At 42.9% G+C, this 22587-nt stretch overlaps 1 protein-coding gene across 2 annotated transcripts in view; it reads right to left on the bottom strand.

The window, feature by feature from the left end:
• Positions 1–7000, bottom strand: part of ADTRP (androgen dependent TFPI regulating protein) — a 72704-nt gene extending 65704 nt beyond the window's left edge. Inside the window, exon 1 of one of the 2 annotated variants that reach the window (XM_017891178.1) lies at positions 6902–7000. The gene's annotated coding sequence lies outside the window, so the exon portion shown is untranslated. Of the gene's footprint in view, positions 1–203; positions 314–6901 lie in introns of those variants that run through there. The other variant, XM_017891177.1, reaches the window with a different exon arrangement.
• Between the last annotated feature and the right edge of the window lie 15587 nt (positions 7001–22587).

The following is a 22587-nucleotide window of genomic DNA, read 5'->3' as shown; positions in this document are numbered from 1 at the left end:
TTCCTTCCTTCCTTCTTTTCTTTCTTTCTTTCTTTTCTTTCTTTCTCTCATTCTTTCTCTTTCTGTTTTGTATCTATACCCAGGAGAACCAAGAGTAACCCAGGGCTGTCCCAGAAACTCCATTTGCATAGGCATTTCTGTGCCCTGGGAGGGAAGAAGCAGCTTAGGAGGCCATCGGTACTGTGGCTACCACACCAACATACCTGACTTTAGAAGTTGCTGGGAGAGGGTAAGAGTTCCTGCTCTGCCATGATTAGGATGAGACATGGCTGGGCGAGTCAGCGTGCAGAACTGGGCTCTGACTCAGGCTCCACAGAAGGGAACTGAGGAAGAACTAGAAGTGGATGTGCCTTGTGACATCGCCAGCTTGTTTCCCTGGGCAACTGACTCCGAGGGGTGAGCAAATCCCTCAGAGAAATGCTCCTGACACAGTTATGTAAGTCTGTAATTGGTGCTTTTTAATGACTTAACCAGGGCTTAAAAGTACTAGCAGAAAGAACTGTAGGCTGGACAAGGAGGACAAAACATAAACAAACCCACCTCCTAAGAGTCAACAGACTCCCAACATCAGGAATGGGAGATGGGAGGAGATCAAACCGGAGCCCGCCATGGAGGTCTGCATTGCAACCATGTTTTTTTTTTCATCTATTGGGGCTGCTATAACAATATACTGTAAACTGGGAAGCCTGGAAACCACAGAAATTTATTTCTCACTTCTGAAGCCTGGAAGTCCAACATCAAGGTGCTGACAGAGTGCCTGGTGTTTAATGTGGGTCGTTTTCCTGGTTCATAAATAGTGCCTTCTGTCTGAGTCCTCATGTGGTAGAAGGGGCAAACAAGCTCCCTGGGGCCTGTTTTATAAGCCACTAATCCCATTCATGAAGACTCTGCCCTCATGACCTAATCACCTCCCAAAGCTCCCCTCTCCTAATGCCATCACCCTGGGCATTAGGATTTCAACACAGGAATTTGCAGGGAACACAAACATAGACCATAGCAAACCATTCTCAAGGGACAGGGTGATCTGGGAAATGGGTACATAAAACTCTGTACAAAACTCCACAGCCTGGGCTAAATTGCAAATAATAACAGAAGCTAATACTTTTACAGTACTTACTGTTTGCTAAGCATTGTTCCAGTTGTTTTACACATATTAGCTGATCAACACTCTAAATAACACTATGAGGTCAGTACTATTATGTATTAAGTACATTTTCAGATGAGGAAATTGAAGTCCGGTCTGCTAAAAGGATGTGTTCAACACTTTGTAAGAGGCAGAGCTGCCATCTGAACTCAGTATGATGGTTCATACTGAGTGTCAACTTGACTGGATTGAAGGATGCAAAGTATTGCCCCTTGGTGTGTCCATGAGGGTGTTGCCAAAGGAGATTACCATTTGAGTCAATGGATTAGGAGAAGCAAACCCACCCTCCATCTGGGTGGGCACCATCTAATCAGCTACCAGCGTGGCTAGGATAAAGCAGGCAGAGGAACAAGAAAGGACTAGACTTGCTGAGTCTTCCGGACTGCATCTTTCTCCTGTGCTCGCAGGATGCTTCCTGCCCTCGAACATCGGACTCCAAGTTCTTCAGCTTTTGGACTCCTAGATGTATACCAGTGGTTTGCCAGGGACTTTCGGGCCTTTGGTCACGAGCTGAAGGCTGCACTGCTGGCTTCCCTGACTTTGAGGTTTTGAGACTCGGACTGACCCACCACTGGCTTTCTTGTTCCTCAACTTATAGACGGCCTGTTGTTGTGATTGTGTGTCAATTCTCCTAAATAAATTCTCTTTCTTATATACATACATCCTATTAGTTCTGTCCCTCTAGAGAGCCCTAATACAACCAGTGTACCTGCCTACAAAGGAATAATGTTGCTCTGTACACTCTCAGACTCCCACTTTGATACTTCTCCTCCCTACAGAGTCCCTTTTATTATTTTCTCCTCCCATCAGAAAATTATCTCGGAAAAGGATCAGTATGTTTTGAAACTTGGTGGTGCACATATGAATGAATGAATGTCTCCAAGAGTGATTTCATTTTAGACACCATTGTTTAGAGGTCTTATTCCTTTATACAAAACAAATTTCAAGCCTAAGTCTGCAGATGGGTAAGGATTGAGGTGAAAGTAGGAAAGGAGGGGAAGACAAAGACCCGAATCTCTGAAATGTGTTTGCCCGAACCTGGACACTGGCCCTTCACCGCCTAGATGGTTTTTTCCTTTGCGTCAGCCTCAATGCTCACAGATGAGGCCTGTCATAAATACTGATACAATTGTTTAAATTTATTTGTAAGAGTTTTAGTGTTTTACATTGGGATCCAATGAATTGTTAGCATTTTAATAAATAATAACATGCAATACATGTATATCAGGATTTAATAACATGTAATATCATTTTAATACATATTAATAATTTAATAAAATGGTATTATTTTAATAAATGACATGTAATATATGTATATAAGGATTTAATCATTACATGTAATACATGTATATAAGGATTACGTTATGAATTAAAGATTATGAATTAAGAAATAAAGCTATTTCTTAATTCAACATCTGCCTTTTCTTATAAAACTTTTCACAAAATTGTGGCCAAGGAAAAATTTACATTGCAACCATATTCACATCATAATTTGTGCTCCTGGAATAACCAGATCCATTTTCATGAAGCAGCCTGACCATCCGTCCCCCACCATGAGACCAGGGTGGAGCTTTGGAAAGCAATGAATGTCATCTCTTAGCTACACATTACAAACTAATACATACTAAATGTGCTGTTTGTCTGCCTTTTCCTCTCTCCAAGTATCTGGAGGCTTCACATCATATCCAGGAGAAGTGGGAGGGAATTGTTCAAAAATTTTACTATTTTACAAAGGAAATTTTAAACATTTAAAAATACGCATATTTCATAATTTGATTTGGATATGACACAGGTCACTTGGTTAGTAAGAGTGACTTTCTTTGAAACTCTCTACCCACTGGGAGTCTGCAACATGATTCATTAATTTCACAAATACTTATTAAGCAACAACTATTTGTCAGGCACCTGCTAGGCCCTGAGGATTCCCTGAGGAAGAAGAGAGATGCAATCCCTGCCCTTGTGGAGCTTATATTCTAGCAGGAAAGACGGACATTAAGCAACAACAAAAACAGGTGTTGATTTATAATTATGGCAACTCCTGTGAAGAACAAACACAGAGGACTTATTAGAGGGGACTGCAGTGTCAGACCTGGTGTGCGTAGGGTCAGGGAAGCTAGCCCTGAGGAAGCCACGTGTGAGCAAGGCTTAATCTCCCAATATGCTCTTACTATCCTTCTCACTCTGTTTCATGAGCTCCTCTTCCTCCACCAGCCTCTTCTGTGTTGGCATTCCCCAGAGAGCTGGTCTGACTCACCGTTCATTTCCCAACACATACTCACCCTAGTGATTTTATCCATGATCATAATTTCTACCACTGCCTTCTAGTTTATGACCATATATTTTATACCTCTAGTCCAGGCCCTCTCCCTATCCCCACCAAGCTTCAAACACATCTTTTACTACCTGTTGGAATCTCCTGAAGGAGACAGCCACACCTCCAACTCCATATGTCTAAAATGAGTTCACTGCCTTCCGCCAAGCCAGGCTTTTCTTCTCTAGTCTCTGTCTTGTGACCGTGGCCTCACTATCGACCTGGGAGCTTACCGTGTCCCCCCTCTTTTTTACTCCTCAAATCCAATTAACCACCAAATCCTGCCTAGTTCATTTCCCACATCAGGGTCAAATCAGTCCCTTTCTTTCCATCCCTTCTACAACTGCCCTCATTCAAGTGGCCGCCATCTCTTGCCACCACCATAGCAAGTGTCTCCTAGCTGGTTTTCCTGAATCTAGTTTGATGTCCTAACTCTGTTTTTCACAAGGTCAGTGAGTGATTCTCTCTGAAATGCCACATCCCCCACAAGCTCATGTCCCTTTACTACATCAGCATCACCTACAGCATTACATCCAAGTTTCATAGCTTTTAATAACCTGCCCACTCCCCGCTATCTCTCTCCAGCCTCGTGTTGCATCCCACATTCGATGTCACTCCAACAACACTGCATTGACAGAGCTTCTCACCCACACCTGGCTATGTCACATACCAGCGCCTTTACTCCTACTGTCTCCTCTCTGTGATGCCTCCTCTCAACATATCTTTGACTGGTTATGTCATAACCCTCATTTAAAATGCAGCTCAGCAGCTTCCTTCTCCAGGAACCCTTCCTTGACAGCCACCGCAACCTGGCCATCTTAAACATCCCCCTCCTGTCTTCTTTAACCTGCTATGCATCCCTGCATATTGCATAATGACTAAGAGTTAGTCTGTTTTATATGTCATTATCTCCTAGGGTTCACATATAATGCATTTGAATTCCTAGAGGTTAGCATAGTGCTGGACACACAGTAAGTACTTAATAAATATCTACTGAATAAGAAAACAAATAACCCAATTTTAAAAATGGGCAAAACACCCAAATAGACATCAAAAGATAACATACAAATGGCCAATAGATATATAAAAAATGTTCGACATCACTAAATATCAAGGAAATGCAAATTAAAACCACAATGAGGTACATCGCCTTACACCTGTCAGAATAGCTGTTATAAAAAAGAAAGAGAGAAAGAAAGAAAGAAAGAAAGAAAGAAAGAAAGAAAGAAAGAAAGAAAGAAAGAAGAAAACAAGTGTTGGCAAAGATGTGGAGAAAAGAAAATTCTGATATACTGATGGTGGGAAGTAAATTAACACAGATATTATGGAAAATGGTATGAAACCTCCTCAGTAAATTAAAAACAGACATATAATATCATCCAGCAATCCCACCACTGGGTATATATCCAAAGGAAAATGAATCTGTATGTCAAAGAAACACCTGCACTACCACAGTCATTGCAACATTCTTATTTACAACAGTCATGACAGGGACTCACCGTAAGTGTTCATCTGTAGAGGACTACGTGCTCGAAAACAAGACGTTCCTGATAAGTCCTGCTCTTGCAAACAAAGCAGGGCATTCCTTCTTTGCAAACAGGGAGGACAAAGGAGCCAGCTGCAAAGAGCAGACCCGGGAGGCTTGTTTATGTGTAAACATCTTGAAAATCCAGAAGGTCAAGGAAAGGTCAGAAAAACAATAATGTGTCTTGTGACTTGGTAACACTCCACAAACGACTGTATAAAATAAAGCGGAGCGTGTTGTTCGGGGCGGCCGCCATGTTTGTCTTGTCTTGTGTTGTCTTGTGTGTTCATTCTTTTGTTTAGGAAACACGCGGACCCCAACATTCATCCATGGATAAATGAATGAAGAAAGTATGGTATAGATATACAGCGGAATAATACTTAGTCTTCAGAGAGAAGAAGCTTCTATTTGTGACAACATAGATGGACCTGGAGGGTATTATGTTAAGTGAAATAGGCCAGGCACAGAAAGATAAATACTACTTGACCTCACTTATATGTGCAATTTAAAGAAGCAGAGAGTAGAATGGAGGTCACCAGAGGCCTGGGGCGAAGGTGGGAGTGGAGGTTGGGGAAAGTTGGTCAAAGGATATACAATTTCAGTTAGACAGGAAGAATAAGTGTAAGAGATGTATTGTACAACATGGTGACTATAATTAATAACAATGTATCATATGCTTGAAAATTGCTAACAGAGTAGAATAAGTCTTTTCGGCCAGGCATGGTGGCTCACACCTGTAATCTCAGCACTTTGAGAGGCTGAGGTGGGCAGATCAGTTGAACCCAGGAGCTTGAGACCAGCCTGGGCAACATAGCAAGACCCCATCTCTACTAAAAACACAAAAATTAGCCGAGTGTGGTGATGCGCACCTGTAAGTCCCAGCTACTTGGGAGGCTGAGGTGGGAGGATTGCTTGAGTGTGGGAGGTGGAGGTTGCAGTGAGCTGGCATCACACCACTGCACTCCAGCCTGGACAATGGAACCAGACTTTGTGGGGAAAAAATAAAAAGGTATTATAGTGTTATCACTGCAAAAAGAGGATAAGTATGTGAGGTAATGCATGTGTTAATTAGCTTGAGTTAGCCATTCCATAATGCATACAGATTTCAAAACATCACGTTGCACACCACAGATGTATACAATTTTTACTTGGCAATTTAAAAAATAGTAACAGTTACGAAAATATTTGCTGAATAAATGAATATGTGGAATACCAGGTGTACCAGTCTACTGAGTCTTACCATAAGCCGGCTCATTCATTAAAAACCTACTGTGTTCAACGTGTTCAGCTGCTGGGTTGTGGGGAGGAGGTGGAATACAGAAATAAGTAAGACAGCCTGAGCCCCTGAGGAACTCACTGCCAAGTGGCAGAGACAGGTATGTAAACAAAAAATTAGCGCACGATGTGATAAGTACTATAATAGAGGTATGCATAAAGTACTAATGGAGCTTAAATTATCCTGCACATTATTCTGTCATTCTAAATATATGGAAGATTGAGCTAACGATTAATGCATTGAGTAAGTCATGGGAAGCTCCAGACACCATGTAGGAGAAGATAAGGATGAAGGGAGTCCCACGGTAAAGTAGTCATGGCCACCGGCACAAATAACAGTTTTTCCTGGTAGAGATATAACCCATTTCTTATCCAGTCACCAAGGGATGAGGTACAAAACACAGAGTCAGGGCACGTGGGCTTGAGTCCAAGCTTGTACATGCTTCAGGACCTGGAGCTGACCAGCCATCAGCCTCACTGGGGTGTTAATTTCCTTCAGTATGAAATGGGGTTCAAGGAACCTGCAACAGTGACTATCTCATTTCCCAAAGCTGAGACGCCAACTGAACTAAGGGAGCAACTGACCAGGGCTGGCCTCTGAAGAAATGCCCCAACCCCACACAGATTCACACACACCCACACATACCATGGCGCCAGCTGCAGCAGGAGGGGTCGGACGACACTCCTAGGTGACATCTGCAGGTCGAGCAGTGATGATCAGGAAATAGGGACATAGGGCACAGAGTTCTTGAGATGATGGTGAACAAGTCTGCTGATGTGTGGTTTCATTTTGACACAAGAGAGAGGTTCTCCAGCTGCTGTTGCTAAACAAACAGCTAACCAATATAGCTCTCAAATGTTAAGCTTGAAGGCAAGGTAAGTTGGCGGGACTTGTACTTGTTCCACCTACCCTCATAATCTGCACAGAGTCCATCTGAGATGGCTCGTTACGTTTACAGCTGATCTGTACGTCCAAGTTCTTACAGAACTGTCTTACCTTTGCCCATCCTTGGGGTAATAGTCCCATCATTAAACTCTCAGCTGAGGGAACTGCCTTTTCCTGTTGGAATCCTCACTGATGCAGCCAATCACTATACGCTCCTCCAGGGGTGTCTGATACATCTCTGTGCCCTCAGCACTATTCATGGTAGAAGGTAAATTCTAAATGCTAATAGAGATTTGTTGTTTGCCAAACTGTCTACCCCAACAGTAACATACGTAGGAGTCCAACTCTCCCCCGGGGCCCGAGCCATGACCCCAGCACGAGCAACCTTAAGAAACAGCTTGCCTCTGCCTTCCTCAAAAAATGAACTTCTCTCTTTCTTAGGACTGGCAGGTTTCTTTAGGATATGGATTCCCAACTTTGCCCTCCTGGCTCGGCCCCTCTCTGAAGCAGCCAGAGGCCCTCTCAGTGAACCCCTAAGCCCCACACATAACATATTTCCCACTTTTCGTAGACTCCAAACTGCTCTCGCCACTGCACCTGCCCTGTCCTTACAAGATATCTCCCAACCCTTCATTCTCTATACCGCCGAAAACCAAGGAATAGCTCTCGGGGTCTTAGGGCAACAGAAAGGAAGTCCTCCTTCCTTTGCCGCTGTGGCATATCTCTCTAAACAGTTAGACAACACTGTCAGAGGGTGGCCAACCTGTCTTAGAGCATTAGCAGCAGCAACAGCTATTTTAGCTCTGGAAAGTAAAAAACTAACATTCGGCCAAAGCACCACCGTCCACAGCTCTCACAACTTACAGGATCTTCTCTCCTCCCGGGCGTTAAGCTCCCTCTCTCCTTCCCGAATTCAGTCACTCCATGCCCTCTTTATTGAAAATCCCAAATTCAGACTTGCCAAAAGAGCCCTCCTCAAGCCGGCATCCCTAGTTCCAATATCCTCTTCCCCTCCTACTCATTCTTGCACTGACATTCTGGATCACCTGCAGCCACACTTCCCTAACATCTCCTCTGAGCCTCTCACTAACCCAGATGACCAATTATTCGCAGACGGCTCATCTTCTGGAGCCCCTGGCTCTCCCAAAATTGCTGGGTATGCAGTAGTTACCTTAAACTATGTAATTGAGGCTAAATTCCTACTCCCAAGGAACCTCCTCCCAGAAGGCAGAACTCACAGCTCTCACCAGAGCCCTAACCCTCTCCAAAGACAAACAGGTCAACATATACACAGACTCCAAGTATGCCTATCACATTCTTCATTCCCATGCCACCATCTGGCAAGAGACAGGGTTCCTTACCACCAAAAGAACCCCCACTACTAATGGCCCCTTATTTACCAACTCCTTCAGGCCGCACACCTCCCAACTGAAGCAGGAGTCGTACACTGTTGAGGACATCAAGCAGGATCAGATGAAATCTCAAAAGGAAACAGGAAGGCTGACAAGGCAGCAAAACAGGGCTCCCTTTCTCCTCTCCCTGCACCCATCCTCCTTGTCACCCCAGCAGTCCCACCCAAATACCCTCCCACCGAAAAGGCTTCGATACTACAGCAAGGAGCCTCCCTTCAAGGGGACTAGATAATCAAACATCAAAAGCTCGTTCTTCCCCAAGAGCAAAGCAAGGAAATTCTAACATCTCTTCACCAGTGCTTCCATATTGGTGCACACCCTCTGTACCTACTCCTTCGCCCTTATTTCTCCTCCCCCCAACTATTCATCTCACTAAAGGACATAACCTCAAACTGTTGTATATTCCTCCCAAGGGATCCTCCGCCGTCTCCTCATCCCTACACACCAGCTCAGAGGAACACTCCCAGGGGAGCACTGGCAAGTAAACTTCACCTACATGCCTCCCGTCAAAAAAACTAAATACCCTCTTACCCTCATAGACACTTTTTCAGGTGGAGTAGAAGCATTTCCTACCCTTCAGAAAAAGCTGCAGAAGTCTCCCAAATTCTCATAACAGAAATCATCCCTAGATTTGGTCTCCCTCACTCCATACAATCAGACAATGGGCCTAGCTTCATCTCCCAAATTACCCAACAAGTCTCCCAATCCCTTGGCATTCAGTGGTGCCTCCATATCCCATACCAGCCCCAGTCATCTGGAAAAGTCGAGGGGGCAAATGGAATTTTCAAAACTCAATTAACCAAACTCACATCTGAGGTCAAAAAACCTTGGACCTCCCTTTTACCCATAGCACTGGCTTACATCAGAGCCAGTCCAAAAGTTCCCTCCTTCCACAGTCCATTTGAGTTAATGTATGGACGCCCTTTCCTCTTACAAAAGAGGCCCCCTCCTAACTCTCAATTAGGAGAGTACCTCCCAACACTCTCCCTCATTTGTCATATTCTCCATGAACAAGCTGAGCAGGCCCTCCCAAAACCCCACCAAGGCCCCACCGACCAAACACTTCTTCCAGGAGAATACATCTTTCTAAAAACTCTTACTCCAATGAGTCTCAAACTGAAGAGGGGAAGGCCCTGTCCAAGTCCTTCTCACTACCCCCATTGCAGCCAGACTTTCAGGACACAACTTTTGGTACCATCTTTCCAGGTTAAAAAGGGCCACTGGAGCTGACCCGCCACCAACTGACCAACCAGCTATTCCTTGCAAATACTCCAGCACCCTTCTCAGACCAACTCGACTCTGTCTAACACCCATCCCAGAAGACCCCACTCTTCCCCCATGAACCATAACAGATAAGTTGTCACCCCTTACCATTAAGTATCCAAACCCTTATTAATGGAAATCATCCATTACGCTGCCCTTGCAGGAATCACACTACTTACTCTACTCTTTGCCATAGGACTATATACTGTCTTGCCTCCTGGGTGGAGTTTCAAACAAAAAATCTCAATATCCGTAATCTTTTGCCTCATAATCCCGCTTATAGCAGGTGTAACAGCCACCAACAAATAGTTGCCCCTCCCTAATGTCCTGTCTTTGCCTGTCCTGCCGTTTCACCCTCTTCCTTCACTGCATCACAGAAAACATCTCATGGTCCTACCCAGAACATCCCACCCTCACGGCACTCCTTGATTGGATCACCGATCTTCTATTTCAAGGGAATTTACAGGAATTCACTCCAGATGAAGCCGAATTCTTTACCTTTACACTTGCTCTCTCTCTATCTACTCCTTCTCCCCTCCTCCTTCTCACTACCGCTCCACCTTCAGCACACCATTCAACAGGCACATACGATACTCAATCAAAATAACCCCTCCCTGGCCAAGGCCTGCTGGTTCTGTGTACACCCCTCAGAAACCACATCAAAGGATGCCTTCCCAGTTCCCCTCAAACACTGGGTTCTCACCAGTATAACCCTCCACCCCCGCTACCAAAGTTTCAGAGGAGTAAATGCACTCAAAGGTCACAAACTCAATCTTCCCGCACATACTTCAAAACACAAGGTTATCTTAGGAGCACTTACTAAAACTCAGCCAACATGCATCCCTATGCATAAAACGTGAACTTTCCTCAGGAGTCCCCCTAGGCACCCTCTCCTCTAGCTTATGCAACTATATCTTAACACTCACTCCCTCAACAGGCATCCAAACAACAGTAACAAACCCCACACAAATTCTCAAAATTTCCAACCCCCTCAGACCCAAGTCACGGGAAAAACATCAGGATTCTGCAATAACCGACACAGGCCCTGCTCAGAAATTGCAGGGTGGAGCGCTTGTCTAGATCCTGTCCCCACTTCCGAATGCATGGAAATCCCACTGCCTAACACACCTTCAAATGAACTGCTTATTCACACAAAACACTTCTTTCTACACTTAGAAAACTCAGCAGTAGGAGCTAGCCAGCTCACCTCAACACACCCTCTTCAACCCCCAACCGGAGTGGCTCTAGCCTCTTCCCTCCACACCTGGCGCTCAGAGAACAACCTTTTACACTCCCTTTTTGCCATACATTTACAATTCTGCCTCCCTAGCCAAGGTGTATTCTTTCTATGCAGCACCTCCACCTACCTCTATCTCCCCACCAACTGGACAGGCACCTGTACACTGGTCTTCCTCAGCTCTAAAATAGACATAGCTCCAGGAGAAAACCTGCCCCTCCAAACCTTAAATCCTCAACTCTCACACCACAGGTGCCGGGTCATATAGCTTATCCCACTACTTGTAGGCCTAGGCATCACAGTGGCTGCAGGCACAGGAGTAGCAGAAATCACAACCTCCTCTTATCACCATAAAACCTTATCAAAAGGCCTTTCAGATGGTATAGATGACCTTGTAACTTCCATATCCACCTTACAAGCTCAGCTAGACTCCCTAGCGGCAGTTGTCTTAGAAAATCTCAGAGGTCTCGACCTACTTACCGCTGACAAAGGAGGACTCTGCATTTTCCTAGACGAAGAATGCTGCTTTTATTTTAACCAGTCAGGCTTCATTCAGGATGCAGTAAAAAAAACTCAAAGATCGAGCCCAAAAGATCAGGGAAAGCAGCTCCGCTATCTGGCCTTCTTGGCCCTCTTGGTCTCTCAGCACCTGGGCCCCCTGGCTACTACCTCTCCTTGTACCCACTATAATCCTTTTTCTCCTCCTAATCTTCGTGCCTTGCTTAATACGCCTCTTCACCCAGTTTTTGCAGAATCATATCCAAGCCTTTACCCATGGAACCATATACGACATGATGTTACTCCAGGAGTATCAACAATTTCAAAACCAAAACCAACACCACCTTCCAGCCTTTCCCCTAGTTACCGCCCCCGCTCAGGCTGAAGCAGCCAGGGGGCCTGAAGAGCCCCCTTTCCTATCATCTATTCAAAGGCTGGAATGTTGGGGTCACCCCGACCAGACTGTTTCCCCTCCCTTCCTATGGGTCTTACAATGTAGTCCTTTGTGACCTCTGCACAGCTCCCCCTGGGCTAAAGACAATCCCCCCCTTCACTGACCCCTCCAGTAACTGTCCAGGCAGTTACGGGATGCAGTTAACATGTCTGTTCACCTTGCATAACAAAACTGGCAAAAAACATCTCCAGGATGCGGTCAAGACACCTGCACCCCCGACTCAGCCCCCTCACCCTGACTCAGCCCTCCTGCACACCCAGCTCATCTCCCCCCACCCTGACTTAGCCCTCCTACACACCCAGCTCAGCTCCCCCACCCTGACCCAGTTCCTCGCCCTATAAAGCCCTGCGGTAGTCTGTAAGCAGATCTGCCTCCTCTGCTTTTGTCAGGAGATAGCCTGACAGGACTGACAACAAATCAGCTTGCCTGAACTTGGGTCTATGGGCCTCATTCCTTTCCCGGCTGTCCTTGCAATTATCCTTTAGAGTGGGTTGATTCTTTTACTACTATGTAACATTGCCCTTTGTTTCTAGAAGTTTCTTTGCTTGGATAAAATCTACTTTATCTGATATTAATATAGCTATTCTTTCTTTTATAAAAAATAAGTAATGCTTACACAGTATTTTTAGTCCTTTGACTAAACCTATGTATTTCACTGAAATTAAAATGAGTTACTTGTATATAGCATATAGTTGAGTCACGGTTTGTTTGGGTTTGTTTTGTTTTTTATCCACTGTGCCAATATTTGCCTTATAATTGGTGTATTTAAACCATTTACATTTAAAGTAGTTGTTATTAGGGCTCAAGTCTTCTGTTTAATTATTGGTTTTCTCTTTGTTTCCTCTGCTTCTTATGCCTCTGGTCCTTTCTTCTTCCTGTGTATTACATGAACACTTTTTAGGATTCCATCTTGATTTACTTATAGTATTTTGAATGTACCTTTTGTGTAATTTTCTTAGCAGTTGCTCTGGGTGTGACAATATACAAATGTAACTTATTACAGTCTACTGGCATTGACATTTTATCACTTCAAATTACGTATGGAATCCTTACTTCTGTTTTAATCCCTTTATCTTTTCCCACTTTTAAACATCATAGTCCTGACTCTCAGATGCTGTTATAATTTTTTGTTCTACTCATTAAATATGATTTTTTAAATTCCTGAGAAGAGCTAGTCTATTGCCTGTCTGTATTCCTGACTTTTACATTGTTCTTTCGTCTTTCCCAGTGCTTCAGGTTGCCTTCTTTGATCATTGTCATTCAGTTTGAGTCGCTTCTTTTCCACTTCCTTTAGGTAGGTCTGCTTGCAACAAATCCTTTAAATTTACCTTCATCAAAGAATGTCTTTATTTCCCGTGTATTCCTGTTTTGTAAGAGATAGAATTCACTGTTGACAGTCCTTCTTTTAGCACTTAAGAAATGCTGTGCCACTTATTGTAGCCTCTGTGGTTTCAGAGGAGAAATGTGCTAGGATTTGAATTTGTATTCCCCCGTGGTAAATGTGTCATTATGCTCTGGCTGCTTTCAAGATTTTGTGTTTAGTTTTCAGAAGTTTAATTATGGTGTGTCAAGGCATGGATTTCTTTCGGCTTTCCTATTTTAAGATTGTTCCACTTCTTAAATCTATAGGTCTATGTATTTTACCAAATTTGGGGAGGTTTCAACTTTTTTTTTTCTTTTTTTCAAATACGCTTTCAAACCACTCACTGTCTGCTCTCCTTCTGGGACTCAAAGGATATGAAGTTTTGATCTTTTTTACTGTCCTACAGTTCCTTGAAGATCCATTCATTTTTTTTTTCAGGATATTTTCTCTCTGTTTTTCAGATTGGGTAAATTCTATTCATCTATTTTGAAGTTCTTTGATTCTATCCTCTGTCATCTCCATTCTATTATTGAGCTCATCCAGTGAATTTTATTTCTGTTATTGTATTTTCAGTTCTATAATTTCCATTGGTTCTTTTAAATAACTTCAATTTCTTTGCTGACATTTTCTATTTTTCTTTCAATAATTCATAATTGTTCATTAAAGCATTTTTATAATAACTGCCTTAAAATCTTTATCAGATAATTCCAGTATCTGATTCACCTCTGTGTCAGTGATGATCTTGTTTTCATTAAAGTTGTGATATCCCTGATTCTTGATGTAACTATTACCTTTCAGTTGTATCTAGAATAATTCCTTTTAACCAAATGAGTGTGAGCAATGCTGCAATGAGTAATCCGCCAACTTTATTATTTATTCTGCTTTTAACCTGGGCATTTTGTATTTTGATTCTTAGGAGACTCTAAGTCATATTTAAATATTTTATTTTAGTAGCCAGACACCCTGCTTGGGTTTGGTACCTGGGTCCTGGCCTGACTTTTGTACACTATGATTCTGATGACAAGTTAATTTTCTGGACCTTTGTGGTGCTAGATTCGTCCGTTTGGTTTATCTAGTACCATGCGGGCTCCCATGTGATAACCAAAAATGTCTCTAGACATTACCAAAAGTTGCCTTGGGGAGAAAATCACCTCCAGTGGAGGACCACTGCTCTCCACACCAGAAAAACTCGGTGCCCCCAGTGTGGGGCATGGCATGATCCTATGAGGCGAGCCAGAGAGAAACGCTTCTAAAGCCTTACAGAAGCACATTAGGACCTTATCCAGTGTTTTTATGAACCAACTCCTTTCCCTGGCAAGAGGAAATGGCTTTATTTGCTTCTTTCTATATCTGCCCACGTTTGCACTCATGGAAGATGTCAATGATGGCTCCTATAATAGACCAGGATTTGATTTCCTATATAACACAGCTCAAAGATTAATCTAGCCCTTCATGAACAAGTGGCCTTTATTAAGGCATTACAGTGATCAAATTTCAAAGTGAAATCCTTTCAGAATTACACATGTATGTGTACATACTTCTATTCTGCTTTAAAACATGCTGTCAGGCCGGGCACGGTGGCTGACGCCTGTAATCCCAGCACTTTGGGAGGCTGAGGAAGGCAGATCATGAGGTCAGGAGTTGGAGACCAGGCTGGCCAATATGATGAAACCCCCATCTCTACTAAAAATACAAAAATTAGCTGGGCATGGTGGCGAGCGCCTGTAGTCCCAGCTACTCAGGAGGCTGAGGAAGAAGAATCACTTGAACTTGGGAAGCAGAGATGGCAGTGAGCCAAGATTGTACCACTGCACTCCAGCCTAGGCAACAGAGCGAGCACTCCATCTAAAAAGAAACACACACACACACACACACACACACCACACACAGACACACAAAACATGCTGTCTGTCAAAGTTCATTATCTTTTTTGGTTGTTGATTCTTTTTTTTTTTCCTACATTGCTGAAATGACATTACATGACCTTTCGAAAGTTTTGCTTTTCTGCCTGGAAACATAGGACAGTGTTTCATAAAAGCAAGAAAAGGTTGCTGTGCTTTTAAAATCTCCTTATCTTGGAAAAAAAAAAAAAAAAAAAGCTGCCAGATTGCTCACCACAGAGTTCCTCACACTCATTTGGTTAAAAGGAGCTCTTTTGGTTAATCGTTTACTGCCCTGTGGATAGAAAGCCATCCTCAAACTGTGTGAAAATAAAATGAAAACTCATAGAACGCTTGTTTACAAAACGGCTGAAGTTGAAGGTCACACACATTGGCCTCTGTGGTATTTTCTCCTTGCTAAATAAGTCTGCATTATTGCACATTAATAAATCATCTGGGATCGCTTCACATTATCTAGTTGGTTGAGGTTCATGGACACTAACCATTTTCCACCAATCTCCTCTAGAATGTTCATGGTGTTTTAGGCTACTCAGCATGAGTCCAATTTGTTTTGTGGGTGCCCAAAATAAATCACATGCCAGTGTAAAATAAAATTAGCTTCTCTTTTTTACTTTCAGAGAAAGATTTATTTGAACCCTGGCCTGCTGAGGATAAGAATGTTTTATAGACGTGAGCTCCGTGGACAGAAGTACAGCTGATTATCAGCTGGGTAGAGCAACTGTCTCCTGACCCTAGACTCCAGTAACTGTTCCCTTGTATACTTTCACTTGAACGATGTCGAAATCTCTTTCCACCATGTTTTGCCCTTTCCCTTCCTGTGTTTGCCTTCTAAGATTCAGAGGGAGTGATGTCAAAATGATTTGGAAAAGGCCTACATAGGTCGTAGATGGAGTGCAGCCATTTATCTTCAAGGCTGCCTTCAAACCATGAGGCTGCTTTCTCAATGAACTTGCTTGAAGTGCTGGGGAGGTAGCTTTTTTTTTTTTTTTTTTTTTTTTCCTGTTCTGGAAAGCAATAATTACTGCACTTCATCCAGTAACCTCATTTCAGGAATTCATTGCATGACAATACCCTCCCCACCGCTGTGGTAACATAGAACAGTTTTTATGTAGTCCTTAGCCCTTTAATGGGGCAAGTGTGACAATCCCTGTTTTCATTAATCTGGCTGTAACTTTCAAAATGAGCACTGGATCAGGAGCCAAAAGAGAACACAGAGTCCAGAAGCCATCAGGCTACATGGCCAACTAGGAAAGTCTAACCTGCAGCCTGGGCTGTTGCTGTTCAAGGATCTGTTGTCTACCACTAGAGTCATCCTTAGGATGCCACGAATGAGAGGATGCCTGAGGAAATGTCTGACAGCTACCAGTTGACTTGAGGGGCTCTCAAATCTCTTTCTGTTATTGTCATGAGGCTGCTATTCTGCAGTGAAAGGCTGGCTTCTGGAGAAGTGTGAATTCCAAAGCTAATCAAGGCAAAAGATTTTCACATAGTGGCCAAGAGTGTGAGTCCTAAATCCTGAGTTACCTACCTCAGATTCTGGCTTCAGCTGGGCATGGTGGCTCATGTCTGTAATCCTAGCACTTTGGGAGGCCGAGGCAGGTGGATTGCCTGAGCTCAGGAGTTCGAGACCAGCCTGGGCAACACGGTGAAACCCCCGTCTCTATTAAAATACAAAACAAATTAGCTGGGCGTGGCAGTGTGCACGTGTAGTCCCAGCTGTTTGGGAGGCTGAGGCAGGAGAATTGCTTGAACCTGGGAGGTGGAGGTTGCGGTGAGCCGAGATCATGCCACTGCACTCCAGCCTGGGCGACAGAGCAAGACTCCGTCTCTACAAAAACGAACAAACAAACAAAAACCCTGGCTTCATTTGTTCCCAACACCGTGGCCATGGACATGTACCTGAAACTCTCTGTGTCTCAGTTTCCTCAACTATGAAATGGGGATGATGATAATAATACCCAATTTACAGCATTGCTGTGTGGATTGGAGGAGACAGTGCTTATGGAGTACTAAGGACAGAGCCTCTGAGGTCATAAGCTCTCAGTAAGCATTAGGTTTTAGGATCGGAAACCCTTGGAGAATGTCCTCACAGCCACAACCTGGCCAGAATGCCCATGTGGCCCACAACAAGTACCCCATTGCTAGAAAATGTGTTCGCCGGAACAACTTCTGCAATGTTTCTTCAGCATGGCCGAGGTGCTAAATCTATCACTAGGCTTTCAATTGCTAGCAGCCGGAATTCTTTCCAGAAAACATTTGGTGGGAACAATTTCCAAACATATTTCACAGTTGTCTTAAGGCCAACATTAGCTTTTAAACTGAAGAAAAGTCTTCACTTTTGACCTGGGGCTTTCCATTAAGACTGTAACAACTCAGAATTTCCCACTGGCCCCTGCAGTTTCTTAGGAATTGAAAAGAGCAACTGCAATTGACCTGAAGTCGCAAGTTGGTGAATTATCATTACCTCTCTTTTTGAGGCAGGGTGGTGAAGAGAGAAGGAATGTTTGTGTATAATTAGTAGACATCAGCCCATTTAAAATTATTGTAACGTATTATTTTCTTTATTTTTTAATAACGAATATACTTTCTATATAAATAAAAATAAGTACTAATGTTTATTAGGCACGTCAATGGCTTAAGCATGTGCACACACTTCACACACATTCTCTCATTTTTTGTTTCCTACAACCCTCTAAAGCAAGTGTTATGGTGCTATATTACCATCAAGGAAGCCACATCTGAGGATATGAGTGTTTAAATAACTGGTCCAAGGACACACAGTGCATAAACAGCAGAACTGGGACTTGAGGCCATGGCTGTCTGACTCAAAAATCCATCATCATATGGGGATTCTCTGTACTATCTTTGCAACAGTTCTGTAAATCTAAAATTATTCCAAAATAAAAAGGTCATTTAAAAAAATAAAATGTATTGCCGAAATGGCTCTACTACGCTATTTCTCTAAATGACTTATAAAAGGATTTTGCTTTGTTTATATGCTACATTTCGGAGAAATCTTGAAAAACAGAATGCTATATTTTTACCTGAGGATCCTTCTAGCAACTATATTCCCAGAGTATTGTCTTGTACTTCTTCATGTAAAGCACTTAGAATAGAGCTTGACACCTGGAAAGCTCCCAATAAATATTACTTATTATCATCATCATCGCTATCATTGCCATCTTCATAAATCATCCTTTGTTACATTAAATCTTATAGTTTTAAAATTAGTAAATACTTTAGAGTCCCCACCAGACTGTGAATGACTGAAGAGCAAGGACAGACTTCTGCAGGTCTTCAATAAAATGCTATGAAACAGATAAACCCTGTGCTCACAACTAGATTCTTCAGCACTGAATCTTTAAACAGACAAGCAGTTTGTCTCTGTCTCTGTTTCTAATTTGCCTTTGTCCTGGGGGAGGACAGATGTTGCCAAACATCTCCCCATGACTCTGGCCACTTTGTAGCTCCCATCCAACTTTATAGCCCATTGCTTGGGTTAGGGATGAAATGGACTTAAAAGCTGTTCATTCCAAAGGTGGTTTTCCTTGTGCCTGAGCTCCTTTAGCTCTAACCCAATTTGACCCAGCTATCCTCTCTGCTGTGCTGCACGTCAAGGAAAAAAATCTTTAAATGGGAACAAAATTAGCATGACCCTCATGCCTCATGCCCAATTTAAAAGAGCCAAATTATCTTTTCTTGCTGTCATGTTAAATGTTCCTCCTGCCACGTCCCCGATTTCCACTAAATGCCAACAACTGTTTATAAATTCCTGGGCTCTAAGAAGATGAGGACATAGTCCCAGAAGCCTGATGCATCAGGATGTGCAAACTCTAGAAAACAAAAGTTTTCACTGCAGCTTTGCTGACCCAGTACACTCTGAGCATTCACTGAGGTGCCAGCCACATCACATGAGATTGCTTAACACTTGACTAGGGCACTGTTTTAAAGGATGTTGGTTCTAGGCGATTGCAGGAAATACCCTCTAGCTCAGCACTATCCGACAGAACTGTCTGCAATGATGGAAATTTCTATCTCTGCGTTGTCCCGTGAGATTCTCATGGGTAGTCATAGAGCCCTTGAAATGTGGCTAATGCAACAGAGAAACCAAATTTTTAATTTTATTCTATTTTAAATTTTGGAGACCTAAACAGCCCCATGGGGCCGGTGGCTACCTCAACCATCCTGGTTTACCCAGGACAGACAGGTTCCTTGGAATGTGAGAGTTTTAGTACTAAAACCAGAACTGTTCTGGGCAAACTAAGACATCTGATCACCCTAAACTGGATCCCTTTTAAAAATACGTTTGACGTTTTGGGAAGCATGAAATAGACGTGTACCAGCTACAGTGTAAATTCAAAAAGAAATGAGGAGATAGGTAAATAACTGAGCTTTCCTTCCCAAGCAAAGTACAAATAAATGTTTTCTGAAAATTATTGAATTGGTGAGACCACAGGGTTGACCCTTACAAGTGAAGCAGTCTATACAAAATCTCAGTAAAAAGCTGAGCCGGGCCGGGCGTGGTGGCTGACGCCTGAAATCCCAGCACTTTGGGAGGCCCAGGTGCGTGGATCACTTGAGACCAGGAGTTCAAGACAAGCCTGGCTGACATGGTGAAACCCCATCTCTACTAAAAGACTACAAAAAGTTAGCTGGGTATGGTGGTGGGCACCTGTAATCCCAGCTACTTGGGAGTCTGAGGCTGGAGAATTGCTTGAACCTGGGAGGCAGAGGCTGCAGTGAGCCGAGATCGCACCACTGCACTCCAGGCTGGGCAACGAGAGAAACTCTGTCTCCAAATATGTCTTTTTATATGTATAAAATATGTATATATATTAATATATATATTCATATATATGAATGCCAAAACCACACATAACAGTGTGGAAAATAACCTGACTTTGTTAGAGAACAACATTATTTCCATTAACTCAGAAAATTCTTCTGTGGGGGGTTAAGAAAGTGAATGTCACAGACATGTTCTGCTGGGTTGCACTTTATCCTGTGTGTATATGTATTTTTAGATTAATACAAGTCATGTGCTGTATTCCTTATGTAATTTATAAAGTTACACAAAATATAAAGAGGAATAAACCTGTCTGAAAGTTTTTGGCAAAGGAAGTAAACCTAAATGTAATAGTTTTACAGTGTACATGAAAATTTGCATTCTATAATGAACTGGATTCATTCTACAATAATGCATTCTATAATAAACTCGTCCTCAAACTACCTGCAGAACCCACCAGTAACTGACTTGACTGCATTCTGAATTCCACTGGAGAAGGAAAGGTGATTGGGTGACCATGGAAAAATCATGACTGCCTTGAATTCCTGATCCCAGCCAAGGGTCTGGTTAAGAACCACTAGAAGTTTCTTATTTAATGTAATTATCCTGGTAAAAGCTTCACTGCCTCATAGCTCATCTACCTGCCAACCAGAGAGCCCTAAATTCACCATCAAAGAGGGAGTCCTTCAGACTGAGCTTCGTCTTCTATTAAAACACAGATATCTTCTAAGATTAGTCATATATGACCATATATTAGCACCATATTGTAATTAATTTTTTTATCTTTCAAATCGATCTCCACTATCAAGGTCCTGAACACTTCTGACTATGCATCCTTATCAGTAACAAATTTTGAGCTGTGTCCCCAATATATGTATATTTAATGGTAATTACTGTCAATCCATACATTAATATAGCATATTTATTTGAAGAAGAATCCCACTGTTACTTTTTATTTTGCTTCATTTTGCTGTTCTCATGGTTCATTTGATTTAAGTCAGCATCCACATTAGATTATATATGTATGTCAATACTACTGGCTACCCGAACCACAATTGCTCTGCAAGTAATGATGGCTTGGATGTCTTTGAGTCACTGAGGACAGTTAAAAACCATTCTACTTTCAGCAGTCTAGCATTTGTTAATTGGATTTTTCTCTCACCTATTCTGTTGCTTCCCATTTAATCACGTTTTTGTGCATTTCTTTTTCTTGTCATTGGGCTGTTGGAGGATGGTGGTAGAGACTACAGCCCAGTTGCTGAGATATATATGAGCCTGAAGTCAAGGCCTTGGGTCCAGTTCCTTTACAAACCAATTTTTTTGCAATCTTCTGGAAGTGGTTACCAAACATTATTGTGCAGAAGAATTACTTGGGGATCTTGTTAAAAAAACAGGATTCCGGCCAGGCGCAGTGGCTCACGCCTGTAATCCCAGCACTCTGGGAGGCCGAGGCGGGCTGATCACGAGGTCAGGAGATCTAGACCATCCTGGTGAACACGGTGAAACCCCGTCTATACTAAAAATACAAAAAAATTAGCCAGGCATGGTGGCAGGCTCCTATAGTCCCAGCTACTCAGGAGGCTGAGGGAGGAGAATGACATGAACCCAGGAGGCGGCGGAGCTTGCAGTGAGTGGAGATCGTGCCACTGCACTCCAGCCTAGGCAACAGAGTGAGACTCTGTCTCAAAAAAAAAAAACACAAGATTCCTAGCCAGGTGCAGTGGCTCACACCTATAATCCCAGCACTTTGGAGGCCTAGGCAGGAGGATCGCTTGAGGACAGGAGTTCAAGACTAGCCTGAGCAATATAGTGAGATCCCATCTTTGGAAAAAAAAAAAAAGAAAGAAATATTAATTTTTAAAATTAGCCAAGCATGGTGGTACACACCTGGAGTTCCAGCTACTCAGGAGGCTAGGTAAGAAGATCACTTGAGCCCAGAAACTTGAAACTGTAGTGAGCTGTGATGACACCACTGCACTCCAGCTTAGGTGACAGAGCAAGACTCTGTCTCAATGGTAACAACAACAGAAAAAACACAAAATGAGATCTCTGATCCCTCCCCAAGAGATTCTGATTTAATAGGTCTGAGGACCTATTAATTATCACCATTTGTAATAAGACTCCCTGTTCCCCAGTGCCACCCACACAGGCAGTCCGGGGTCAGGCTGTGCTTACACCCCAGGAAATATTGGAGGAGTGAGAATGGTGGCAAAGCAAACCTTGCATTGGGTGAAATAGTCCAGACTTTATTACATGGTGACCATGCTCTAAAGCTTGACCTTTGTCACAGAATTGGTAGGGATAAGGCAATGGAAGGAGGGTGTGTGGGTGTGGGCGTGGGTGTGCGCAAACATGAGGTCAGGTTTCTGTCAAAGGTGCCAAACAGAATTGGTTTTCCTTTTCTCTCTCTCAAAGTGGAAGCTTGTTTTGAATGTACATATGTTAATAAACCAAATGACACTTTATAAATTACACCTTTTCTATCTTACACCTCCAAAGAATTATTTCTAAATTCATGTCTTGTTAACAAAT

The sequence above is a fragment of the Rhinopithecus bieti genome, unplaced genomic scaffold (assembly GCF_001698545.2).
Source record: "Rhinopithecus bieti isolate Rb0 unplaced genomic scaffold, ASM169854v2 scaffold_19939, whole genome shotgun sequence".
Classification (NCBI taxonomy): Eukaryota; Metazoa; Chordata; class Mammalia; order Primates; family Cercopithecidae; genus Rhinopithecus; species Rhinopithecus bieti.
The sequence above is the reverse complement of the archived record's forward strand: the minus strand, read 5'-3'. Positions and strand labels throughout refer to the sequence as shown.